We start from the raw sequence: 10,687 nt of genomic DNA on the forward strand, positions 1-10,687 counted from the left end.
GATCCCTGGTCTATGCCCCTAGTCTAATTTCTCGGGCCGTTTCCAATCAACCGGCCAAATTTCGGCCATTTCGACATCGTCGCAACAAATGACAAAATTGCCCCTGGTGCGGTTTTTCATTGTTAATTTTCTGTCCAACCCTTCTTTAACCTGACATAATTAATAAGGAAATTAATTATTCGGAGGCCTAAACGAAGGAATTTGGCTAAAATCCTGTGACCCCAGGTCTATGCCCCATGTCAAATTTTTCGGGCCGTTTTCGATCAACCTGCCAAATTTCAGCCCATTCCGACACCGTCGCGACAAATGACCAAAATGCCCCGGGTGCGATTTTTCATTGTTAATTTTCTGTCCAACATTTCTTCATCCTGACATAATTAATAAGGAATATAATTATTTGGAGGCCTAAACGAAGGAATTTGGCTAAAATCCCGTGACTCGAGGTCTGTGCCCCGAGTCCAATTTCTCGAGCCATTTCCAATCAACCTGCCAAATTTCGGCCCATTCTGACAACGTCGCGACAAATGACAAAATTGCCCCTGGTGCAGTTTTTTATTATTAATTTTTTGTCCAACACTTCTTCAACCTGACATAATTGATAAAGAATATAATTATTTGGAGGCCTAAGCGAAGGAATTTGACTAAAATCCCGTGATCCAGGGTCTGTGCCCCGAGTCTAATTTCTAGGGCCGTTTCTAATCGACCTGTCAAATTTCGGCCCATTCTGATACCGTCGCGACAAATGACAAAATTGCCCCTGGTGTGATTTTTCATTGTTAATTTTCTGTACAACACTTCTTCAACGTGACATAATTAATACGGAAATTAATTATTCGGAGGACTAAACGAAGAAATTTGGCTAAAATCCCGAGATCCCAGGTCTGTGCCCCGAGTCCAATTTCTCGGGACGTGTCCACTCAACCTGTGGAATTTTGGCCCATTCCGACCCATCGCAACAAATGACAAAATTGCCCTTGGTGCGATTTTGCTTTATCAATTTTCTATCCAACACTTCTTCAGCCTGACATAATTAATAGGGAATTAATAATTCGTAAGCCTAAAGAAGGAATTTGGCAAAAATCCCTTGATCCCGAGTCTGTGCCCTGAGTCCAATTTCCCAGACCGTTTCCAATCAACCTGCCAAATTTCGGCCTATTCCGACACCATCGCAACAAATGACAAAATTGCCTCTGGTGCGGTTTTTCATTGTTAATTATCTATCCAACACTTCTTCAACTTGACATAATTAATAAGAAATAAAATTATTCGGAGGCCCAAACGAAGGAATTTAGCTAAAATCCCGTTATCCCGAGTCTATGCCCCGAGTCCAATTTCTCTGGCCATTTCCAATCAACTTGCCAAATTTCGGCCCATGCCGACACCGTCGTGACAAATGACAAAATTGCCCCTGGTGCAGTTTTTCATTGTTAATTTTCTGTCCAACACTTCTTGAACTTGACATAATTAATGAGGAATATAATTATTCAGAGGCCTAAACAAAGGAATTTGGCTAAAATCCCATGATCTTGGGTCTATGCCCCGAGTCCTATTTCTCAGGTCGTTTCCAATCAACCTGCCAAATTTCATCCCATTTCGACATCGTCGCGACAAATTACAAAGTTACCCCATGCGGTTTATCATTGTTAATTTTCTATCCAACAGTTCTTCAACCTGACATAATTAATAAGGAAATTAATTATTCAGAGGCCTAAACGAAGGAATTTGGCTAAAATCCCGTGATCCCGTGTTAGTGCCCCCGAGTCCAATTTCTCGGGCCGTTTCCAATCAACCTGCCAAATTTCGCCCCATTCCGACACCGTCGCGACAAATGACAAAATTACCCTCGGTGCGGTTTTTCATTGTTAATTTTCTGTCAAACATTTCTTCAACCTAACATAGTTAATAAGGAATATAATTATTTAGGGGCCCAAACGAAGGACTTTGGCTAAAATCACGTGATCCCGGGTCTATGCCCTGAGTCCAATTTCTCGAGTCGTTTCAAATCAACCTGCGAAATTTCGGCTCATTCCGACACCGTCATGACAAATGACAAAATTGCCCCTGATGCGATTTTTCATTGTTAATTTTCTGTCCAACACTTCTCCAACCTGACACAATTAATGAGGAATATAATTATTCAAAGGCCTAAACGAAGGAATTTGGCTAAAATCCTGTGATCCTGGGTCTGTGCCCCGAGGCCAATTTCTAGGGCCGTTTCCCATCAATATTCCAAATTTCAGCCCATTTCAACATCTCGCGACAAATGACAAAATTGCCTCGTGCGATTTTTCATTGTTAATTTTATGTCCAACAGTTCTTCAACCTGACATAATTAATAAGGAAATTAATTATTCAGAGGCCTAAACGAAGGAATTTGGCTAAAATCCCGTGATCCTGGGTCAGTGCCCCGAGTCCAATTTCTCGACCATTTCCAATCAACCTGCCAAATTTTGGCCCATTCCGACATTGTCACGACAAATGACAAAATTGCCCCTGGTGCGGTTTCTCATTGTTAATTTTTTGTCCAACAATTCTTCAACCTGACATATTTAATAAGGAATATAATTATTCAAAGGCCTAAACGAAGGAATTTGGCTAAAATCCCGTGATCCCGTGTCTGTGCACCGAGTCCAATTTCTTGGGCTGTTTCCAATACACCTGCTAAATTTCGGTCCATTTCGACACCGTCGTGACAAAGGACAAAATTGCCCCTGGTGCGGTTTTTCATTGTTAATTTTCTATCCAACACTTCTTCAACCTAACATAATTAATAAGGAAATTAATTATTCGGTGGACTAGACGAAGGAATTTGGCCAAAATGCTGTGATCCCGGGTCTGTGCCCCGAGTCCAATTTCTCGGGACGTTTCCAATCAACCTGCCAAATTTCGGCCCATTCCAACATCGTCACGACAAATGATAAAATTGCCCCTGGTGCGATTTTTCATTATTAATCTTCTGTCCAACACTTCTTCAACCCAACATAATTAATAAAGAATATAATTATTCGGAGATCTAAACGAAGGAATTTAACTAAAATCCTGTGATCCTGGGTCTTTGCCCCGAGTCTAATTTCTAGGGCCGTTTCTAATCGACCTGCCAAATTTCAACCCATTCCGACACCGTCACGACAAATGATAAAATTGCCGCTGTTGCGGTTTTTCATTGTTAATTTTCTGTCCAACACTTCTTCAACCTGACATAAAAAATGAGGAATATAATTATTCGGATGCCTAAACGAAGGAATTTGACTAAAATCTCGTGATCCCGGGTCTGTGCCCCGAGCCCAAGTTCTCGAGCCATTTCCAATCAACCTGCCAAATTTCAGCCCATTTCGACATCGTCTCGACAAATCACAAAATTGCCCCATGTAGTTTTTCATTGTTAATTTTCTGTCCAACAGTTCTTCAACCCGACATAATTAATAAGGACTAAAATTTTTCGGAGGCATAAACGATGGAATTTGGCCAAAATCCCGCGATCTTGGGTCTGTGCCCCGAGTCCAATTTCTCTGGCCGTTTCCAATCAACTTGCCAAATTTTGGCCCATTCCAACACTGTCACGACAAATGACAAAATTGCCCCTGGTGCGATTTTTCATTGTCAATTTTCTGTCCAACACTTCTTCAACCTGACATAATTAATACGAAAATTAATTATTCGGAGGCCTAAACGAAAAGATTTGGAAAAAAAAAATCCCGAGATCCCAAGTCTGTGCCCCAAGTCTAATTTCTCAGGATGTTTCCAATCAACCTGCGGAATTTCAGCCAATTCTGACCTCGTCGCAACAAATGACAAAATTGCCCCTGGTGCGGCTTTGCTTTGTCAATTTTCTATCCAACACTTCTTCAACTTGACATAATTAATAGGGAATATAATTATTCGAAAAGCTAAACGAAGGAATTTGGCTAAAATCCAGTGATCACGGGTCTGTGCCCCGAGTCCAATTTCTTGAGCCGTTTCCAATCAACCTGCCAAATTTCAGCCCTTTTCGACACCGTCGCGACAAATGACAAAATTGCCCCTGGTGCGGTTTTTCATTGTTAATTTTCTGTCCGACAGTTCTTCAACCTGACATAATTAATAAGGAAATTAAATATTCGGAGGCCTAAACGAAGGAATTTGGCTAAAATCCCGTGATCTCGGGTCAACGCCCCGAGTCCAATTTCTCAGGCCGTTTCCAATCAGCAAGCCAAATTTCGGCCCATTCCGACACCGTCGCGACAAATGATAAAATTGCCGCTGTTGTGGTTTTTCATTGTTAATTTTCTGTCCAACACTTCTTCAACCTGACATAAAAAATGAGGAATATAATTATTCGGATGCCTAAACGAAGGAATTTGGCTAAAATCCCGTGATCCCGGGTCTGTGCCCCGAGACCAAGTTCTTGGGCTGTTTCCAATCAACCTACCAAATTTCAGCCCATTTCGACGTTGTCTAGGCAAATCACAAAATTGCCCCATGCGATTTTTCATTATTAGTTTTCTATCCAACAGTTCTTCAACCTGACATAATTAATAAGGAATAAAATTTTTCGGAGGCATAAACGATGGAATTTGGCTAAAATCTCGTGATCCTGGGTCTGTGCCCCGAGTCCAATTTCTTTGGCCGTTTCCAATCAACTTGCCAAATTTCGACCCATTCAGACACTGTCACGACAAATGACAAAATTGCCCCTGGTGCGGTTTTTCATTGTCAATTTTCTGTCCAACACTTTTTCAACCTGACATAATTAATAAGGAAATTAATTATTCGAAGGCCTAAATGAAGGAATTTGGCTAAAATCCCGTGATCCGGGGTCTGTGCCCCCAGTCCAATTTCTCGGGCCTTTTCCAATCAACCTTCCAAATTTCCCCCCATTCCGATGCCGTCGCGACAAATGACAAAATTACCCCTGGTACGGTTTTGCGTTGTTAATTTTCTTTCTAGCACATCCTCAACCTGACATAATTAATACGAAAATTAATTATTCGGAGGACTAAACGTAGGAATTTGGCTAAATCCCGTGATCCCGGGTCTGTGCCCCGAGTCTAATTTCTCAAGCCGTATCCAATCAACCTACCAAATTTCGACCCATTCCGACACCATCACGTAAAATGACAAAATTGCCCCTGGTGCGGTTTTGCTTTGTTAATTTTCTGTCCAACACTTTGTTCAACCTGACGTAATTAATTAGGAAATTAATTATTCGGAGGCCTAAACGAAGGAATTTGGCAAAAATCCTGTGATCCCGGGTCCGTGCCCCGTGTCCAATTTCTCAGGCCATTTCCAATCAACCTGCCAAATTTCGGCCCATTCCGACACCGTCACGACAAATGACAAAATTGCCCCTGGTGCGATTTTTCATTGTTAGTTTTCTGTCCAGCACTTCTTTAACCCTACATAATTAATAAGGAAATTAATTATTCGGAGGCCAAAACGAAGGAATTTGGCTAAAAACCCGTGATCACAGGTCTGTGCCCGGAGTCCAATTTCTCGGGCCGTTAGCAATCAACCTGCCAAATTTTGGCTTATTCCAACGCTGTCGTGACAAATCGCAAAATTGTCCCTAGTGCGATTTTTCTTTGTTAATTTTCTGTCCAACACTTCTTCAAGCTGACATAATTAATAAGGAAATTAATTATTCGGAGGCCTAAATGAAAGAATTTGGCTAAAATCCCGTGATCCCCGGGTCTGTGCCCCCAGTCCAATTTCTCGGGCCGTTTCCAATCAACCTTCCAAATTTCCCCCCATTCCGACGCCGTCGTGACAAATGACAAAATTACCCCTGGTACGATTTTGCGTTGTTAATTTTCTGTCTAACACATCCTCAACCTGACATAATTAATACGAAAATTAATTATTCGGAGGACTAAACGAAGGAATTTGGCTAAATCCCGTGATCCCGGGTCTGTGCCCCGAGTCCAATTTCTCAAGCCGTATCCAATCAACCTGCCAAATTTCGGCCCATTCTGACACCGTCACGTCAAATGACAAAATTGCCCCTGGTGCGATTTTGCTTTGTTAATTTTCTGTCCAACACTTTGTTCAACCTGACATAATTAATTAGGAAATTAATTATTCGGAGGCCTAAACGAAGGAATTTGGCAAAAATCCCGTGATCCCGGGTCTGTGCCCCGAGTCTAATTTCTTAGGCCATTTCCAATCAACCGGCCAAATTTCGGCCCATTCCGACATCGTCGCGACAAATGACAAAATTGCCCTTGGTGCGGCTTTTAGTTGTTAATTTTCTGTCCAACACTTCTTCAACCCGACATAATTAATAAGGAATAAAATTATTCGGAGGCGTAAACGAAGGAATTTGGCTAAATCCCGTGATCTCGAGTTTGTGCCCCAAGTCCAATTTCTCTGGCCATTTTCAATCAACTTGCCAAATTTTGGCCCATTCCGACACCGTCACGACAAATGACAAAATTGCCCCTGGTGCGGTTTTTCTTTGTTAATTTTCTGTCCAACACTTCTTCAACCTGACATAATTGTTAAGAAAATTAATTATTCGGAGGCCTAAATGAAGGAAATTGGCTAAAATCTCGGGATCCCGGGTCTGTGCCTCGAGTCCAATTTCTCGGGCCGTGACCAACCAACCCGCCAAATTTCAGCCCATTCCGACAACGTCGCGACAAATCACAATATTGCCCCTAGTGCGGTTTTTCATTGTTAATTTTCCATCCAACACTTTTTCAACCTGAAATAATTAATGAGGAAATTAATTATTCGAAAGCCTAAATGAAGGAATTTGGCAAAAATCCCGAGATCCCGGACCTCTGCCCTAAGTCTAATTTCTCTGGCCATTTCCAATCAACCTCCCAAATTTCGGCCCATTCCAACATTGTTGCGACAAATGACAAAATTGCCCCTAGTGCAATTTTTCATTAATAATTTTCTGTCCAACACTTCTTCAACCCGAGAAAATAAATAAAGAATATAATTATTCGGAGGCCTAAACGAAGGAATTTGGCTAAAATCACGTGATCCCGGGTCTGTGCCCCGAGTCCAATTTCTAGGGCCGTTTCTAATCGACCTGCCAAATTTCGACCTATTCCGACACCGTCGCGACAAATGACAAAATTGCCCTTGGTGCGATTTTTCATTGTTAATTTTTGGTCCAGCACTTCTTCAACTTGACATAATTAATAAGGAAATTAATTATTCAGAGGCCTAAACGAAGGAATTTGGCTAAAATCTCGTGATCCCGGGTTTGTGCCCCGAGTCCAATTTCTAGAGCTGTTTCTAATCGACCTGCCAAATTTCAACCCATTCCGACACCGTCTCGACAAATGATAAAATTGCCACTGGTGCGATTTTTCATTGTTAATTTTCGGTCCAACACTTCTTCAACCTGACATAATTAATAAGGGAATTAATTATTCGGAGGCCTAAACGAAGGAATTTGGCTAAAATCCCGTGATCCCGGGTCTGTGCCCAGAGTCTAATTTCTCGGGCCATTTCCAATCAACCTGCCAATTTCGGCCCATTCCGACATCTTCGCGACAAATGACAAAATTGCCCCTGGCGCGACTTTTAGTTGTTAATTTTCTGTCCAACACTTCTTCAACCCGACATAATTAATAAGGACTAAAATTATTCGGAGGCGTAAACTATGGAATTTGGCAAAAATACCGTGATCCCGAGTCTGTGCCCCGAGTCCAATTTCTCTAGCCATTTCCAATCAACTTGCCAAATTTTGGCCCATTCCGACACCATCACGACAAATGACAAAATTGCCCCTAGTGCGGTTTTTCATTGTCAATTTTCTGTCCAACACTTCTTCAACTTGACATAATTAATAAGGAAATTAATTATTCAGAGGCCTAAATGAAGGAATTTGGCTAAAATCTTGTGATCCCGAGTCTCTACCCCCAGTCCAATTTCTCGAGCCATTTCCAATCAACCTTCCAAGTTTTCCCCCATTCCGACGCCGTCACGACAAATGACAAAATTGCCCCTAGTACGATTTTGCGTTGTTAATTTTCTGTCCAACACGTCCTCAACCTGCCATAATTAATACGAAAATTAATTATTCAGAGGACTAAACGAAGGAATTTGGCTAAATCCCGTGATCCCGGGTCTGCGCCCCAAGTCCAATTTCTCAAGCCGTATCCATTCAACCTGCCAAATTTCGGCCCATTCCGACACCGTCACATCAAATGACAAAATTGCCCGTGGTACGATTTTGCTTTGTTAATTTTCTGTCCAACACTTCTTCAACCTGACATAATTAATAAGGAAATTAATTATTCGGAGGCCTAAACGAAGGAATTTGGCTAAAATCCCGCGATCCCGGGTCTGTGCCTCGAGTCCAATTTCTCGGGCTGTGTCCAACCAACCCGCCAAATTTCAGCCCATTCTGACAACGTTGCGACAAATCACAATATTGCCCCTGGTGCGGTTTTTCATTGTTAATTTTCCACCCAACACTTCTTCAACCTGACATAATTAATAAGGAAATTAATTATTCGAAAGCCTAAATGAAGGAATTTGGCGAAAATCCCGTGATCCCGGACCTGTGCCCCAAGTCTAATTTCTCGGGCCATTTCCAATCAACCTGCCAAATTTCGGCCCATTCCAACATTGTCGCAACAAATGACAAAATTGCCCCTGGTGCGGTTTTTCATTAGTAATTTTTTGTCCAACACTTCTTCAACCCGAGAAAATAAATAAAGAATAAAATTATTCGGAGGCCTAAACGAAGGAATTTGGCTAAAATCTCGTGATCCCAGGTCTGTGCCCCGAGTCCAATTTCTAGGGCCGTTTCTAATCGACCTGCCAAATTTCGGCCCATTCCGACACCGTCGCGACAAATGACAAAATTGCTCCTGGTGCGATTTTTCATTGTTAATTTTTGGTCCAGCACTTCTTCAACTTGACATACTTAACAAGAAAATTAATTATTTGGAGGCCTAAACGAAGGAATTTGGCTAAAATCTCGTGATCCCGGGTTTGTGCCACGAGTCCAATTTCTAGGGCTGTTTCTGATCGACCTGCCAAATTTCAGCCCATTCCGGCACCGTCGCGACAAATGATAAAATTGCCCCTGGTGCGATTTTTTATTGTTAATTTTCGGTCCAACACTTCTTCAACCTGACATAATTAATAAGGAAATTAATTATTCGGAGGCTTAACGAAGGAATTTGGCTAAAATCCCGTGATCCCGGGTCTGTGCCCCGAGTTTAATTTCTCTGGCCATTTCCAATCAACCTGCCAAATTTCGGCCCATTTCGACATCGTCGCGACAAATGACAAAATTGCCCCGGGCGCGGCTTTTAGTTGTTAATTTTCTATCCAACACTTCTTCAACCCGACATAATTAGTAAGGAATAAAATTATTCGGAGGCGTAAACGATGGAATCTGGCAAAAATACCGTGATCCCGGGTCTGTTCCCCCGAGTCCCATTTCTCTGGCTGTTTCCATTCGACTTGCCAAATTTCGGCCCATTCCGACATCGTCGTGACAAATGACAAAATTGCCCCTCGGTGCGGTATTTCATTGTCAATTTTTAGTCCAACACTTCTTCAACCTGACATAATTAATAAGGAAATTAATTATTCGGAAGCCTAAGTGAAGGAATTTGGCTAAAATCCCGTGATCCCGGGTCTGTGCCCCCAGTCCAATTTCTAGGGCCGTTTCTAATCGACCTGCCAAATTTTGGCCCATTCCGACACCGTCGCGACAAATGACAAAATTGCCCCTGGTGCGATTTTTCATTGTTAATTTTCGGTCCAGCACTTCTTCAACTTGACATAATTAATAAGGAAATTAATTATTCGGAGGCCTTAACGAAGGAATTTGGCTAAAATCCCGTGATCCCGGGTCTGTGCCCCGAGTTTAATTTCTCTGGCCATTTCCAATCAACCTGCCAAATTTCGGTCCATTTCGACATCGTCGCGACAAATGACAAAATTGCCCCGGGCGCGGCTTTTAGTTGTTAATTTTCTGTCCAACACTTCTTCAACCCGACATAATTAGTAAGGAATAAAATTATTCGGAGGCGTAAACGATGGAATCTGGCAAAAATACCGTGATCCCGGGTCTGTTCCCCGAGTCCCATTTCTCTGGCCGTTTCCATTCGACTTGCCAAATTTCGGCCCATTCCGACATCGTCGTGACAAATGACAAAATTGCCCCTCGGTGCGGTATTTCATTGTCAATTTTTAGTCCAACACTTCTTCAACCTGACATAATTAATAAGGAAATTAATTATTCGGAAGCCTAAGTGAAGGAATTTGGCTAAAATCCCGTGATCCCGGGTCTGTGCCCCCAGTCCAATTTCTAGGGCCGTTTCTAATCGACCTGCCAAATTTTGGCCCATTCCGACACCATCGCGACAAATGACAAAATTGCCCCTGGTGCGATTTTTCATTGTTAATTTTCGGTCCAGCACTTCTTCAACTTGACATAATTAATAAGGAAATTAATTATTCGGAGGCCTAAACGAAGGAATTTGGCTAAAATCTCGTGATCTCGAGTTTGTGCCCCGAGTCCAATTTCTAGGGCTGTTTCTGATCGACCTGCCAAATTTCAGCCCATTCCGACACCGTCGCGACAAATGATAAAATTGCCCCTAGTGCGATTTTTCATTGTTAATTTTCGGTCCAACACTTCTTCAACCTGACATAATTAATAAGGAATTAATTATTCGGAGGCTTAAACGAAGGAATTTGGCTAAAATCCCGTGATCCCGGGTCTGTG

The sequence above is a fragment of the Olea europaea genome, unplaced genomic scaffold, assembly GCF_002742605.1.
Source record: "Olea europaea var. sylvestris unplaced genomic scaffold, O_europaea_v1 scaffold117, whole genome shotgun sequence".
Lineage (NCBI taxonomy): Eukaryota > Viridiplantae > Streptophyta > Magnoliopsida > Lamiales > Oleaceae > Olea > Olea europaea.